General features: G+C 40.7%; 1 protein-coding gene across 2 annotated transcripts in view; it reads right to left on the bottom strand.

Annotated features, from left to right (window-relative positions):
* Positions 1-668: 668 nt before the first annotated feature.
* LOC147654461 (uncharacterized) overlaps positions 669-16,943 on the bottom strand; it is a 62,956-nt gene continuing 46,681 nt past the window's right edge. Inside the window, exons 1-3 of one of the 2 annotated variants that reach the window (XR_015285240.1) lie at positions 4,229-4,309; positions 3,753-3,946; positions 669-2,467 (exon numbers count right to left, since the gene is read on the bottom strand). The gene's annotated coding sequence lies outside the window, so the exon portion shown is untranslated. Of the gene's footprint in view, positions 2,468-3,752; positions 3,947-4,228 lie in introns of those variants that run through there. The other variant, XR_015285241.1, reaches the window with a different exon arrangement.

Raw genomic sequence — 16,943 nt, 5'->3', positions numbered from 1 at the left:
TCATCATTTCAAATGTAATCTGTTAATTCTAAATCATTAACAAAATCTGAGACAAGTAGTTGTGAATTTGGAATTATAATTCTCAACTATGATTTGTATATCTGTATAATTACAATTTGGTTTGAGTTGCACAAGTGTGTTTTGAAGTGAACTGGTTCCTATTTCAAAACCTTTCAGACTTGAAAAGAAATCATTTATTGCATTGTCTTTTTTTACTTCTGAAAAAGTTGTGAAATAATACTATAAGAAAACTCCCTGCCCCAATCCAAGAATTTGCTTTTTCTCCAATTTCCAGCCAGAAAAATCCAAATCAAACAGAAAGCACAGTTCAGTTTGTTTACAACACTGAATAATTGATCTACTTCTTGATTGCTTTGAACAAATATTGTCACTTGGATTGTCCACTCTCTTCATCCATATTTTCATCACCAGAAAAAATTCAATTAATTATTGAGCCAGATCATAATTTATTTATTGTGAACATTTTATTGATATCTATTCTTAAAAATCCTCACAGTACAGACCTTTTTTTTTTTTTACTTTTTGATATCTCTATGTCCTTTCAGGAAATTTAATCTGTTCTATGTGTGAGCTTTATTTCCTTAGCTGTACAACATGAAAATATTAATCATATTAAGAGTGGAAGCAAAGACTTCTGAGTCAATATGTTGGCCTTCAAAGCTTTTTATTTTTTAATCCAGATGTCAGCTATGCACAGCAGTGTTTCTGCAGATGGAAAAAAATGGAGAAATTAAAAAAAAAAAGCATGGAATAAAATAAATAATATAAATAATAGCCTTGTTGAGGTAAGCACAGATTCTGCAGTTCATTTCTCATACAGAGATGGCTTTTTTTGTCCTCCTTGATTAAAAAAAAACCCAAAATAATTTAGCTCTTCAGTGCTCAAAATATCATCAAATACCATGCATTACTACTTTAAGGAAATGGATTTATGAACACAAACATAAATAGCAATTTCAGTATACCTTTCAAAAACAGATCAGACCTTTGACTAAGATAACTACGGTAAAAACCCTCAAGTGTAATAATGTTGAGAAATGTCTCACGGGCAGTAGATTAATTTCTTTTTAAGCTTTATTTCAAATTTTTAAATTGTTCCATTTTCCAACAGTTAAACAACCTACACCTGTAGAACAGTACTATAAAATCTCCCTTCCAATGAAAGCATTTATTATTCTGTGATAGTACCCAATGCAAAGCAGAATTAATTCCAATTCTGATTAATTCTAATTCTAGCTCTAATCGTGCAGATATTCCAAATGTATCCTAATGGAAATCAACTGCCCATAGCAGAGTAGCTGCTTCACAAAGAACAGACTTTAGCCAGCTTTGGATTTATTTTACTGCAAATTTCTTGTGTATTTTAGATTATGTCATCATTTGTTCTCCATGTGTCAGATAAGCACAGTAAAATTTCCATCTGGATCAGTGACTTTGGTGTTTAGGGTGAGACCTATGTAGCAATAACTAAACCACCAGTGTGTTATCAGCATTATTCTCATATCAAATCCAAAACACAGCACTGTGTCAGCTACCAGGAAGAAAATGAAGTCTGTTTCAGCTGAAACCAGGACTCAGGATCTGAGAAGGCACTGCAATAATTAATGGAATCTTTTTAACACTGAATTTTTTAATGTATCTAAATAGTGTGGTGTTTCATTTAGGTGAAATAAGATATCATGCAAGATTTTGTATTTTTGAGCAGAAGATTGTTACCCATGCTTTCTTTAGGATACTGATGATGAGGCAGCACATCTGTCAGATGTCAAAAATAAGACTGAGGCTTGAAAAATCCAAGAGACTAGAAGAAGTGATTTTTTAAAATTTCTTTTTCCCCAGTATTGGTAGTAGTGTATGAACATGAGCCCAGCTGTGCCCAGGTAGGCAAGAAAGCCCAGGGCACGTGGGCTGTGGCAGCAATGGTGTGGAAGCAGGACCAGGGCCGTGAATGTCCCCTGTGCTGGGCACTGGTGAGGCCTCACCTTTAAACCTGGGGTCAGTTTTTGGACCCTAACGATAAGAAGGACATGATTGACCTGGAACATGTCCAGGGAAGGATACAGATTTGGGGAAGGGGCTGGAGCACCAGGAGAGGCTGAGGGAGCTGGGAAAAGGGGTCAGTCTGGCGAAAAGGAGGCTTGGGGCGATCAGTATTTCCTCTGTCTTGCCCTCCCCTCTTTATCCCCTCCAAGCCCCTGTACTCCCCATGCAGACACTGATCTCCAGCTGAAATAAAGAACCCTGATGTTTACACCTTGGTCTGGCTGGAATGGGACAGGAAATAGGGCATCAGCAGATGAGTTGTGCTGGGAGATGTAGATATCTCCCTGTAGCCCCTCCAAGGGCAGAAGCTCTAACTTGTCAGAAGACTGCTGAGCCATTTCATGGTGGCTGTGAGAACTGGAGAGAGGCCACACCAGGACATCTCCAGCTTCTGCCCACTCATCTGCAAAAAAAACAGGAACCCAGCAGATTTTGGTTATGGTTGTTCCATACGTTGCACTCACAGTAGGTGAGCTTCAGCTGCAAGGGGATGCAAGAGCTGAAAATACTCTTTACTCAAAAAAACCCCAAGCTTAAAGCAGAGCCAATGCCTCAGGAAATGCCCTCCTGACTGAAGCTGCTGTAATTAATTTATGTCCTCTAATCTGCACGAGGGCAGAGCACCATGAGGGCAAACAGCAGAGCAGCTTCTCCACGAGTGGCTGAAGGAAGAAGGGAAGGCAGAGGAAATGCTGAGGGGTCACTTGGTTCCATGGAAAGCTTGTGCCAAAGCCATTGCACTTCTGATTTGAAGCATTGCACCAACTGTGCACATCGAGCCTATTTTAAATCCATGACATATTTACTGTTGCCCTCAGTCTCTTTCCTATTGTTTTACACTTAGTTCTTGTTTTCCTGTCTTTAATTAAACTGTGAGTTGCTCAGGGCACCACCATGACTACTCCATTTATACAATGCTTGGCACATGGATTTTGAGGCATTGCCAAATGTGGGGCGAGAGACAAAAAAAAAGAAAAAAAAAGAAAGAAACAGAAGACAGCAAACTATTAGGAAGGAAGGTCTGACTTAGAAATCTATTTTTCTAGACTATGTAAACTTTGGTGATTCAGCTCTGGAAAAACAAAAGCAGAGAAATTAGTGGAAAAACAATCAATAGGGAGAAAGATATAACAACATAGACACATGCCCAGGGAACTGGAAACATAAGCAGGCAGGAACAGCCTCTTTAAAGCCCAGCCTTGGACCAGGAGGGCAGCACAATGTATGCAGGTGTCTTGCAACAGGAAGCCAAACAATTACTATGCCTTAGAATAAAACAAAAATAAACAGTCCCTATGACTGTTGCTCTGGATTCAGCCAGGGACCAGGTTTTTATAGAGTTTAAGGAGCATTCACTGCACTGCAGAGCATTTTAAATCTCCAGGAAGAGTATGGGACCTAGATCACATGCACACTTCACTTCTCAGAAGGGACTCACATCTGAAATCTGGATAAAATTACACAGAGGAGACCAGGATCAACCCATGTGATTTTCTATGTTTTTTCTAGACTTTCTACTCCACAGTATCATTCCAGTAGCATCTATCCTCAAGTGCATCTTGCAGCACAATACCAAGCTTCCATAGAATTTTCTATGACAGATTTCATTAAACTGTTTGATTTTTATTGAGCTGGATCAATTTATATAATGGTGAAACAGATGAAAAAAACCCAGCAAACAAACTCACCTTTTATTTACCTGAGCCTTCATTGCACACAAGGCTTTAACTGCAAACTTCCCTTAAATACTTTGTTCAACCACATGCCTTTGCTTCTACTCCAGCCACATCTTTATTGTGGTGTGTAGGTCTAAGTTTGTCATCAGTCTCTGCATCGTCAGTAATTTTATCTTTCTGCTGGTCTTGAAAGTACCTGAGGGAACCTGAAAAAAACTGGTTATGTCAGTAACTTCACATGGAAGGCCAAAAGATTACATGATACCCCTTGCTGGGGGAAGGAAAAACAAACAAACAAATAAACAAACAAACAATATATCCAACAAGAATGGGGCTCAAACAGGCAATTGAAATCAAAGGACGAAGGTATTCTGCAATATTCCTTTTCCTCACATTAAGACCTTTCACCTTAAAAAAAAACCAACAAAAAAACCCAAACCAAAACAAATCAAAACAAAAAAAAAAAATAGAAGAAGAAAAAAGAACACCTCAAAGCTCCCCATCCACAAGTCTCAACACAGGCAGCTGCATGTGAACATTTGACACATCTTCAGTGCTGTGCTTTGTTTTGGAACCTGTTCCTCCCCTTCCCGCAGCGGTGAGCTCATCACTGAGCCTTAGCAACTGCTGCTGCCGGCCGAGGAACGGCTCGGGGTGATCCAAGCACTCGGCTGGGAGAGTACAGCAGGATGACACGCTCCAGAAAAAGCTTTTTCCTGGAGCAGAAGGGGATAGTTATGGCAAACAGATGGGGGGAATTGAATCCAAAACACACTGTGTGACCTATCTCCGATAGAGTCGCCTTGCATTTGGTTCTGGCAGTGCTGGAGCATCCCCGGTGCCAACAGAATGTTCCTGAGATGAGGATCTTGTCAGCAGGCTCCAGGCTCCAGCCCTACCCCCATCAGGATTTATTGGACAACATAGCCCAGCAGTAAATATTGACTGGAAAGAAACTTATACAAAAAATAACATTACAGTGAAGCAAAACAAGAGTATTTTTTCAAAGTCCAGGGAGCACATCTTTGCCTTCCAGCTATGTGATGGGCTGGGTTTCACACTGGCTAGACCAAGGCTCTTAAAATCTACAGATAAGAAAGAAAGTGAGCTCTGAATAGGGCTGTGCCCCATTGTTAATCTTCCTAAATCAAAATGGGGAAGCAGGGTTTTCTTTCTCTGTTTGACAACAGCATGACAACATTCTAAGTGTAAAATGGAAAGAAAGTCCTGGAGCCCCACAGACATTTGCTAACAGAGGCATGGGTCAGGAAAAGCAGGGACCAAGACTACCAGCATAGCAGTTGTCATCTGAAGGACCTGGTTCTGCACTTAGGAATCCTTTGGTTATTTAATATCTGATCTCTAGAAAAAAATCATCACCCTTTAGTGGCCTGCTAAAGCCAATGATAAAAACTGGGAGAGAAAACAGAAGAAAGGGAAAGAAAGCTATAAAATAGCCAAATCCCAACTCCAGACATCTTGTGTGGCCTGTCTTCTTTTGTGTGAGTCAGGAAGAGAAACCATCACACAGAAAAATGTCATTGATATTAATAGTTGAGAGCAGAGTAACACAAAACACTCCCAAGTGCAGACATTTGAAATTTACGGTCCCTGCATGTGCCAGGAGCTGCTGCCCTTTTTGAGCTGACATCTTTGCTTCTTTGGGTGGCTACCCCCAACCTGTCTCAGCAATATCAACCCTGCCTCTCCTCTCATCCTACTGGACTAGTCTGGCTTTCTCCTGCTTGTTCATTCAGGGTATTTCTGAGCCTGTGGAAGAGAACGGGGTTCAGCACAGGGAAGTTTCTGCTTATTTTAGACAAGCTTTTGTGACCTCTGCCTGGTGCCTGTCCTTTTTCAAGGCTATGGTGGTGCTTCAGAATTGAAAGGTCTTAGACATTCTCAGAGACTTGGACACTGAGGTCCTCCTAAATCCTCCTTTAGTCACAGTAAAAGGCTGTAAGTTTTTCTGTGCTGGGGGACTGTTTCTGCCTCTGTTTTTACCCTGCCAGAACAATGGGATTCAGATGTGGAGCAAGGCCTGTGGGGACTCCTGTAATACAAATAACACATTAGTAGGACATGCTGCTGGAAGTGTGAAAACCAGGGTATAAAATCCCAGCAGCTGCATTCCTCTGCTGTTCTGGCAAACAGAACTCGATGGCAAACACAGAAAATGAATGTAGGAGCACCTGAAGCAAAACTGTCTCAGCCCAAGGGACGTGTAGTGGAAACTGCTGGGCAGTGTGTGCCAAGTCCCTGTCCCCAGTGAGTGCTGAGCTGCCTTTCCCACATACCTCCCTCGGGCAACAAAGGAGCTGGATGCCAGGATTTTTGCTGGTTTGGCAATGCACAAAAGGCCCGTGGGGTGGGTACAATGGAATTTAGGCTGGGCACAGAGGCAGCATGGGTCTCCAACAAACAATAGCAACAGCGGGATCAAAACAGCAGGCAGAAAGTGTATGCACAATTACCAGAGCAAAAGAGCTGAGACTGCAAGGATATTACAACCCCAGTCCTGTCTTCAAGCAGGATCCCACCGCTGTTAACCTAACCACCAAGGGATCAGGCATGTGTTCCACATGATGCAATGAATGTTATCCAAAAAGGAAGGTGAAAAGCAGAGGGATTAACCCAAGGCCATAAATTCCAATCAGATCCTCCAGGTTGACATAGTATTAAACAAGCCAGTGCTCAGACTTCATCACATAACAGAGGCACAGGCACGAATGTACAGAGGTATCAGGACAGAAACTCACGACAGGTGACATAATCTGTTACAGAAGAAAGCAGAGAAATAAACACAATCATGTCTGAATTATAAGTGTCCAAATGAGAAAAAGTGGAGAAGTACTCTTATTTGTAAAGAAACCTGACAACTTAATCCTCCCTTTTAGAGGGGAGGAGAGAAGAGGATAAAATATATTTCTGCTCTCTGTCTTTATTGAATAGACCATGAACATAATTGATAGTTGAAAACAAGCTAATTTGATTTAGGATGTATTCAGGAAGAAAAAAATGTATTGAAAAAAGTTCATTTCAGAATATGAACCCTTTCATTTAATATTCATGAGAAAAACATCTCCAAGTTTAGAGCTTCCAAAAGGCACCTGCTCTGTATGAGGTCTGATGTTTGCAACACCCTTTTTCATATTGGCATTGAGGAGAGAAGGAGAGATGAGGATAGAAATAATAATATGGGAAGTAAAAATGAGAGATTTAGTTTTTGATCACAGTTCTGTCAGTTAATCAGGGACATCTTTGTATGGCCATCAAAATTTAGTACACCCAGGTAACAACAACTTGCAGAACTGACTCTGTCCTTGGGGATTTAGGCTGTGTTGGTGCTCCACATCACAATGAGAGGACAAGAAAAGGATGGAGAAGATTAACCACATTTTTATAACCAGACACAATATTGTGCTAAAATCCTTTCTCCAGCATGATTCTTTGGTTCAGAGTTTGTGCTATAGACAGAAAGAATAGGTTTGATGGTGTTGATACTTTTCCGTATTTGTTGTATCTTTTAGAGTTACACATCTCATTGTTGCTTCCTCAGGATATTTTTTTGCATGTGAGACATTTGCTCTTGAAGCTAGAAAACAGCTAATAATCTAACCTGAATAAATGGAGCTTGCTCAATAATTAGTCTTCACTTACTATGTGGAAGCTTGAGTAGGGAATTGAATGGGATTTAATTCTGGGGAGGCCTAGAAAATGAAAAGGCATTCAGTGTATAAGAAAAATGACACATGCAGCTACTTAAAAACCTTTCTCACTTCTCACAGTGGAGCAGTTCATGTCTGCCAGCATGGCACTTCCCAGCTCAACAAGTGACAGACACAGAATAGCTCTCAGTCCACTCCCAGAAGAAAACTGCCAAGACATAATGTTCTATACATTTCAGAAACAGCTGCCTGGTTTGGGCTTTGGGTGTAGGTAGCTAGAGGAGATTTCTAAATCTGTTCATGCCACTCTTAAAAAGGAATTTTTGGATGGAAATGGAAAGAGAGATTTACAATCTTTTTACAAGTGCCACCTTTATGATTATCACATATTAATATCTCCTTATAACTGTTAATATCTCATTTCAACTGCAGAGGCCACGATCCTTAAATACAATAGCCAGGACTTCCCACAATTTTATCTGTTTTGCAAAAAGACAAAATATCAGTGTCTAAAACAGTGCAGAAACTCCTGATGTGAGGTATCAGCTGCTGATCAGAGAGAAGCAAACCAGAGTCAGGGCATAAGTGTTCATCCCTTGTGTTTGAACATTTGGCCCTAACATGGAACCATCTTTCAGCAGGATCTGCTATAAAAGTGAACGTGACAGATTGAGCAGCAGCTTGGTGCAAGGAGATGTGACCAAAGCATGAGTAACAGCTGCTGATAAAAACTGATCAGCAACTCCTCAGGGCCTCCTTGGAACTTACTTCCGGAAATGGCCTGCAAGTCTCATCTTGTCAAATATTTTTTCAAGTGCATTAGTGCCTGACTGCACAAAAAAAAAGGTAAAAAAATTAAACTAAGAACTGAAATAGCCCAGAATCCCAGTCTGTCTTGTGGCAGTTTTAATTTTGTTTGTTTGGTGTGGATATAGAAATATCTTTATATATATATATTAAATGCTTTACTAACAGTTTCTGTAATATTCTGTGATGATATTTTTTATGTCAACAACTTCTGACAATGCTCCAAAATCTGTGGAAATATTAAAACCTCATTTTGATTAAGCATTGGGGTCAGCACTAAACTTGCTTATACACCAAGTGAAAAAAGCTCTTACTCTCAGATCTGATCTGCCATGTGACTCATCCACTCTTGACATTTTCCCAGCAGTTGAGAGGAAAAAAAGAAGCAAAGGCTCGTTCTTCAAGAGAGAAGCTGAGCCCAGGCAGGTGGTTCTTTCCAGAGATTTTTGTGCTGGTGCTGCGCTCAGGTTTGTGAGGAGAGGGGGAGAGGAGCTGCAGAGAGGGGAAGCAGGGCTCAGCCACTGTGCCTCTCCCTGGAGCCAGGCTGATTGCTGAAAGCATTGAAGGAACAGTCCTGGCAGCAGGCAGCTCTGCAGCCTCCAGGCCACCATAAAACAGGAGCTCCTTTTTTCCACAAGAAGAAAAGGGCAGTGTCTCTGCACAAGCTCTTTACCACATGGTGCTTTTGGTGAGGAGAGAAAGCCTGATGCTACAGCTCAGCAACCAGGGGGATGAAAAGGGAAACCTGCTCATTTCCAGCGCTCCTCTACAGCATTATTTGTATGGAAGAAAACACAGGCAATGCAAGCACATCAGATTCTTGTAGCTGCTATTTAGCTGCTTTTCTGATTTCTTTGCCACCGCTTTTCTGGCACCAAACCTGTGTAAGGACTCCACAGCATTACAGTCCCACATTTTCCATCTCCAGGGCTTCAGGTATTTAGTACAGGTACCCTCAAGGGTGGGTGGGCTCAGGTCTCCACCTGTAGCACCCTGGTAACACCATCCTCCACCATGGCCTCTACATTCATTAATAATCTGCTAATGATAAACACTAACTGTGCTTTACCTACAGAAAAGGGAGCAGGAAAAGCTGGTTTGGTCAATCCAAAGAGAAATGAACTTACTGAAGACATGCAGATACAGCAAAATACCTAAACAGAATAACCTGTTACTAGGTACTGCCATCATATCAAAATTACCTTTATTTACACACGTTGGATTTTTGTGACAACAAAGTTCACAGCTGAAGTCAAAAGTAATTAGCAGCTCAATTTTTTTATATATAAAATTCTGGTGTAACAGGTAGATTTTAAATGAAAAAAATGACACATGATCTGTGTTTATCAAGAGATAATAAGAATTCATTTCAGAATTCTTCTCCTCTATTTTCAAACTCCTAACAGTCTTTGATCCTAGCAAAAGTATTGCAGTGTTGCAGTGATTCTCCATGATAATTTGCTGACATTACTGGAAATAATGATATTATAGCAGCAAACCACCTGAGCATTAAGTGTCTGCCAAAGATTTCTACCTCCTCACACTTCAATCTTGCAAACTCTGCATGTGAAATCATTATTTTTTCATTGACTTAATAAAACTACTTTTTTCTTTTTTTTTCCTATCTACGTGCTCACAAGCTGGCTTCATCAGCTTTAAACATGGAGTCTGGGAGCTGCACTGCTTGACATAAAGGTTAACTCAATAACTTAAAGAGAAGCCTCAATAAACAATTGTACCTCAAAGAGCCAAGTGACCATAAAAGACCAGTTTGAGAAGTGCCTCCACATGTTGTGTTTCCCCCTCTTGTGATGCAACAGAGCTGATGACAGAGAAGTTAGCTACGATCACTATTTTTAGGGCCTTTACATCAGGAGCTGAGATTTGTTGGGCCCTGGCTGCCCTTAGAGTTTTGAAATGGAGTTAGCAAAAGACTTATCTAGAAGAAATATTTTTAAATTCAGATTTTCCTTCATACTCTTCAAAGAACTGTGTTCAGTAATTTTGCAGTAAAGCCAGACAGGGTTTCAAGTTGGAGCAGCCAAAGCAGAGACATGTGGAGAATGTTTTCATCAGCATTTTGTACAGGTTTTGTTAGATGTTATCTCCCTCATGCTGGATGCATGATTACTTGCCCTAACCCCTCCCACACATCCCTAAATTTATTCATTCCCCCTCATCACAGGAAAGACTAAAAAAATTGCTATTGTTGTGCCCACAAGTAATATTTCTTCTTCTTGCTTTTTTGTCCCATCTATTTAAAATCATAATCTGTTCAAGACAGAGGCTGTCTGGTTTTCTGTGTTTGTAAATCATGTGACAGATGATACCCAAACTGAAGACGAGCCCTTAGGCACAAGCAAATGAACTTTGGCACTTCTTGATGAAGTGATTAATGCATCTCTCACATTTCTGCCAGAGGTCACTGTCATCCTGGAGCAAAGGGAGATATAAACTTGCTCTTCAGCCATCTCTCACTTCACAGCTCAGGGTAATAACAGGAACAGCTTCCAACTGTCTGTACAAGTTCCTGTGCCAGGCTGAGCATTGCAACAACCAAGAAAAAACAATCAAAACCTTCATCCATATATTCCAAACTAATTTCCTCACCTTCAGACCTCCCTTCTTTAGAATAAAAATGCTATTTCTTGCTGGCATATTTGACACTTCAGAAAGATTTGCACAGAATGTATTGTACAGCTCCTTAGTAAACATTTTCTATCTCTCTCCATCAGTTTGAAGGGAGGTGCTGTAGGAACCACAGAAATTTCTGTACAGCAACAAGAGAGCTTTTGTTGTGTCCCTGGTTCTACCGTCTGAAAGAGCAGAACAATTTAGTAATTAACAAATATTTAGAGGGATTTGTTCAGTGGCCTGAAGCACAATTAGGCAAACTCAATTCCTGTTGAGTTGGACAGCTGGATTTCTAATTGCCACTATGATACAAACACCTTGCACCCCACACTCTAACAAACACAACTTGTGCTGGACAAATATGCAATAACACAATTATTAAGCGTTTAACAGTTAAATATTTCAGCAGATCAGAAATAGGACATTTTCTGTAGTTTCTTGGATTCCCTGCCCTGACTGGCAAAGCCCCTGTGTCCAGGGGAGAGGAGTTTGGGCCACTAAAGGCTCCTGCTTTTTACTCACAAATTCCATGGTGAAAAAAAGGAAGCAGAGGACAGAAAAAGAGATCTTTTGGGATCCAACCAGCCCATAAAGATAACATCATAATTTCTTATTTCCTTCTCGCCCAAAGACCTATTGCCCGACAGAGCTGCACTGCCCACAGATGAGGTAAAAGGAAATTAGCAGGGAAGTCCTGTGGCAGCAATTAGCAAAGAAAAGGAGTTAGGGGCAAAAACCACCTGCTCTTCAAATCCTTTCCATTCTACAGCACTGTTTTTATCCTTCCTCCCATGTTTACCAATCCTTCCTTCCTGACCTTGCCCTTAAATCAGCAGCCTCCAGCCATGTCTGAGAGGGACTCAAACCCAAAGCACACATTTGCATCCTCCTGGCACACAATCTTTTTTGTGTCCAGCTTTTAGCCAGAAGCAGTCTGTGCTGTGGGCACTGCCTAATTCACCTCCCAGCTCAAGTCTACACACAACTCCAGGGCTGCATCTTCCCCAGCCCTGAAGCCAGAAGTGTTTATGATTCACTGGGTACCAGTGGTTAGGTCCAGCCTGTGGACTACAAGATGGACAGCCCTGGATTTTACTGTCAAAAAGGAAAAATTCACTCTTAAACACTTCCCTTTTTGTCATGGCTCAGGATACACCTTCCTAAGTTGTTCCCTCTGTAAATATGTAAGGGCATGGATCAGTGCACGTGGTTCCAAGGTTATGTAAGAACACGTCTGTTATCACTGAAAATATGGAAAGGGAGACTTATTTATTCCATATTCTTAATTTGTTCTGGGAAAGAGGATTCATTTAATCAACCCAGAACTTTCTGCTTGACTAATCTTTCTCTCTCACCATTTCCCAATCCACATTCTTCTGAAAGGAGAAAGGGCCCTAAGCAATGACATGCTTGAAGTTTACCTGGCAAGGAAGGAGCTCTTGGACTGAAATGTGTGTCCACAGATAAGGTGGGAAATGAACACTTTCATGTCTTACGAAATTTGCAATTTTTACTACAGGACAGCCAGACTGTGCTATTTCAAATATTGGCTGAACACTATTTACTGATTACTCTTACATACAGCAAAAAATGATGTCATGGTTTGGAGTTGCTTTTTTGTTTGCTTTACAGCGGTGAAACCTTCTTCAACAAAAGAGTGCAGAATAGTTTCCTTTTTCTGCTATAAAATAGAAAGGCTTGAAAAACAGGTTATGAATACCTCTGAAAACAAAGGCAGACTTGACAAAAAAGGCTGTTGACTTTGTGTAAAACAAATTAGTCTTGGTTACTTCACCCAACCCTTAAATCACGTATGAAGTACTCATTATATGAGTGAAATAGTGGATTTATCTCTCCTTGAAGAAACTCACAGCTGAATTTCCACTGTAGGAGGTATATTTTGGCTTGATGTACATTTATGAAAAAGAAAAATGGCACCAGTTATCATTTACAACTAGAATAAAGTGCATCAAACATTTTAAGACTGAATATTTATTTAAAAATCTGTGAACAGATCGGAAGTTTACTGAGATCTTTACATTTTGTTGTAAAAGCCTACATTACAATACCACCTATTCTTTCAGGGTCTAGGTTATCTTCCATTTCTGGTTTCATCCTATCTCAGCAGACCCTTCCTGTCTCACTTTTTGGCTCAGGATGCTCCACTCCCTTTTGTTTGAGCTGTAGGAAGTTCACAGCTCCAACAGGAAGGCCGCACCTTCCCAAGACAAATCAGATGTTATTGTATGACTCACTTTTCAGGGATAACCTTGATAATATGACATACAATTAATTAAAAAAAAAAAACCAAACAACTATATGAATAAAGAAATCCAAGAAAAAAGCCCCACAGGAGTTTCATCTGAGTTTTGCCTACTCCTTTTTCCTTCCCTTAAATTTTACATACATGTGCCAGATTTTCTCCCTCCTTTAAATGCATGAGAAGCTTCCATTTCTCACTGTTTATTAAAGAATTAAAAGTTTGGCCTGTTTTCTCAGTCTTTGCATGCAACAAGAAATTGAAAGAAATTTCAGATTTTTGTGCACTTAATAGTCTGTACAGCTTGATACCTGCTGGTCTAAATACACAAATAATGTGAACTATAACCTTGTTCAGATTTGGAGAGTACTGTGTTAAAATCTCATGTCATTTCCATGAGCTGAGACTAGAAAAATTTACCCTGTTCAAGAATTCACTTAGCAACACAAATTAACATGATGCAACTATTAGAAATAAAATGGAAACTCTGTAAAAGTCTCGTGTAATTTCAGAGCCTATGTCCTGTTATGATTGCATGTTTCTGGACATTCAATTTCTAGACATCCTAAAAAACTATGTAGGGTTTGAGTCTAAATTATTGCAGCAAAACAGGAAACATTTGACAGCTCTTTGTAACTATCACTGTGATACCTGAGATGAGCAAAGATCCTCAAGGATCAAATCCTAAGCAAAACTATGTGTGCAATAGATAAAACACTAAAAAAGTATTGAAAAGTCTAGAAGCCTCATGATAATTTTAGAGTTTTAATGCAAGAAGTGGCTTATGGCTAAGACCAGCTCATGTCTGCTGCAGCATAAATTCTATTGTGTTAAAAATATGATTTGAGATTATAAATTGTACTCAGGTACATCAAGGAAACATTTAATTGAAAAAGAAGTCAAAGAAGGCCACTGGTTATCTCAAGGATCCTTCCCTGGCAGGAACGAGGTCCATCCCAATCCCTCATGCACCACAACAGGCTCATGCCAACTTTTTGGATGGCTCAGCCGTGCTTCCACTTGCCTTGGCTCAACCTCTCAGTGTCCTGCCAGGGACTTCTGGCACTTCTGTTTATCCTGCCAGGGAAATTCCAGCTCCAGCTGTTGAAGTAGGTGGCTGTGTCCCAAAAAGACATGAAGCTCAGGATTATCGGTCTCACTTGAAATAGGGGTGAGCTGTCCCAGGTGATGCAGCTGTCTGGCAATGTAGAGGGGCTCTTTCCCATATTTTCCCTGAGGGTAACGAGGGTATTTGCTGTGGTGAAGTGGGGTTACAGGTCAGGGAAGGGCATGGCCAGCTGCCCTGCATAATTGATAAAAACCACTTTCACTCTTCCAGCCTCAGACCTGGAGATTAGTTTGGCAGTTCCTGTTTCAGCAGCCAGGACAGTGGGAAGGGAGATATGTGGAGAGTTTTTGGCAAGAATCACCTGCCTCTTTTCCTCTCCAATACCCACTGAGGCAGTAGGCAATGGTCAGGACAGAGGTTCAGGAGAAGGAGGCAAGACCCCCTCCAGCCCCCAAAAATTTGTTCAGCCAAGTCACAAATCTGTCAGTCTTCATTACTCAACACCACATCTTCCCCATAAATCCTCTCCAGGGATGAGTGAAAGGAGAAAGATACCTTTCTTTCCCATGTTGACCCCAGATGGGAGAGGAATATGGGAAAATGTGGAAAGAGGCATGATGTGACATGGCCATGAGATCTGGGGTGCTCAGAGACAGGTATTTTCATCAGAGGACAAAGAGAATGTATTTTTGGTGCTGTCCTGTGCAGAGCCAGGAACCGGACTCCTTGTGGATTCCTTCCACTTCAGGATATTCTGGGATTCTAAAACTCAGTAGCTTGGTCTTCTCTGTGCTGCCTCGTGAGAAGTAGGTGCTATTTGCTATGTTTAGTAGCTGTTCTGATTACACTGTGATGTGTGTGACTTACATGAAATTTAAATCTTACACTGTCTCTCAAAACATATTTATGGAACCCTAAACTTCAGATTTCATCAGTTTTACCTCTCCTGGACCACTGCTTCACCTTTGCCTTGAAATGATGAGATGAACTCTGCTGTCAGGGTGTGCAATGACACAAATTCATGACATTTAACTTACTCTTTAGTTGCCCATTCCCATTTGCTCATGGGCTGTTCACTTGCCTGTCTCATGCACACACAGCCACTGCGATGTAACCTCAGTCAGCATCCTGTTATCCTACACAAATCATACTGGGGCTGGAAGGAAGAATTCTCCATGTGGAAAACTAATCCTGTGACATTTTCAGTGTGACAAGAAACAGGACAAGCTGTAATTCTAACCAGACACTCTGTTATTGAAAGATACATGGTCCAATTTCTTGTCTAAAATGCAGATTTTAATAGGGACCAGAGCTTTGGGGTGCTAATCCAAGCCAAATTAAACTTTGTGTACTTTGAGGCTTAACTATCATTACTATATTGTGTAACTCTTTCATTACTTCTTGTTTGTCATGTAATATCTCCTTTATACTTTTTTTAGGAAAGCCAATGGAAAATGTTAGAAAAAAGAAGCAGCTCTGTATGTTAGACATAAGTAACACTATAACACATTTAAATTAAGTCATTTCTTATTCTTACAGGGCTCATTCATGAAAAAAGAATATTCTGTCTGAAATCTATGGAAAAAGAGGAAAGCTTCAGATGGGGAGTTCAAGGGGGCCATAGAAAAAAGAACATGGTGCTGGTATCTGAAGATAAGGTCAGCTGGCTTTCAGCCTTAATTTTCAGTGGTCTTTGGCAACATTGGAGACACTTCTGTTAAAAAGAAAAAAAAAATCCATTTTGAAGTTAGAAGTCATGGTCAATAGAAAACCAAAAATGTTGCTGGAGGCATGACTGACCAATCTGTGTCCTCTGTGCTGGGCCAGAGACCCTTAAATTACAGGGAAAAAAAAAATAATAAAAAAAGGAAATCTATGCCAGTCTGCTTGAAAAGTTGCCACTGAGCTGCATATATTCTGCAGACAAAACTCTCAGTAATGCTGTTTCCTAACTATCTCCATCTGGATCACTGAGTTCTGAACTACATAACAAAGCTCTTCCCATTTGGATCCTGATTTTGACCAGAGCATTATATATCCCAGAACCTCTAGGCCAAGTGAATTTGCGTCATTAAAATGTCCCAAGAATTGTGTTCCTGAAGGTGTAAATCATAGGTTGCTGTTTACCACAAAATGCTATGGGTTATGCTGGCCAGGATCAAACCAAAATGAGGAATTACAACTGCTTTTGCACATTCTCCATCCTGAACTGACATGTATAGCAGTGTTGTTTGTGGAGCAGAGGTCCCTTCTGGGAACATATAAAGTCCTTTTAAGATGATCTCACTGCCTGTAACAATTTGTATATACAAAACACAAAAGGCCAGAAGAAAACTTCTTTGAGTGCTTCAAGATTGTTTCACTAAAAGTTCCCCAGCTCTGACCGGACCCTGACTGCCTCCAGGTTTTGGTCTCCTGAGCTGAGAGTTAATTTGGAAGCAGCCTTTCCCTGTAGGTCTGGCTGATGTTGGTGACCCTCTGTAGGAATGAGACCCTAAAGCCATGAGATCCAATGTGGGATGTGGTGAAGGGGTTTCTGTGGGATATGCCATGACGAGCATGGGCATGGTGACACGCTGAGGGGTGAGATGTTAGCAAGGGGAGGCTGGATGACTCTTATTGCTGCCTCAGCCAGGTAGAAGTGGGAAAGATGTTAAAGCCTAAAGAAAAGACCTAAAGAAAGATGTTTCTGTTACATCCCTCCACAAATCCCACATCCTCTGTAACCCCTCCCTTTGTAATTCTGACATCCCTCACTATATATA

The sequence above is a fragment of the Cyanistes caeruleus genome, chromosome 3, assembly GCF_971803275.1.
Source record: "Cyanistes caeruleus chromosome 3, bCyaCae1.hap1.1, whole genome shotgun sequence".
Classification (NCBI taxonomy): Eukaryota; Metazoa; Chordata; class Aves; order Passeriformes; family Paridae; genus Cyanistes; species Cyanistes caeruleus.
Note: the sequence above shows the minus strand (reverse complement) of the source record. Positions and strands in the feature narration are given on the sequence as shown.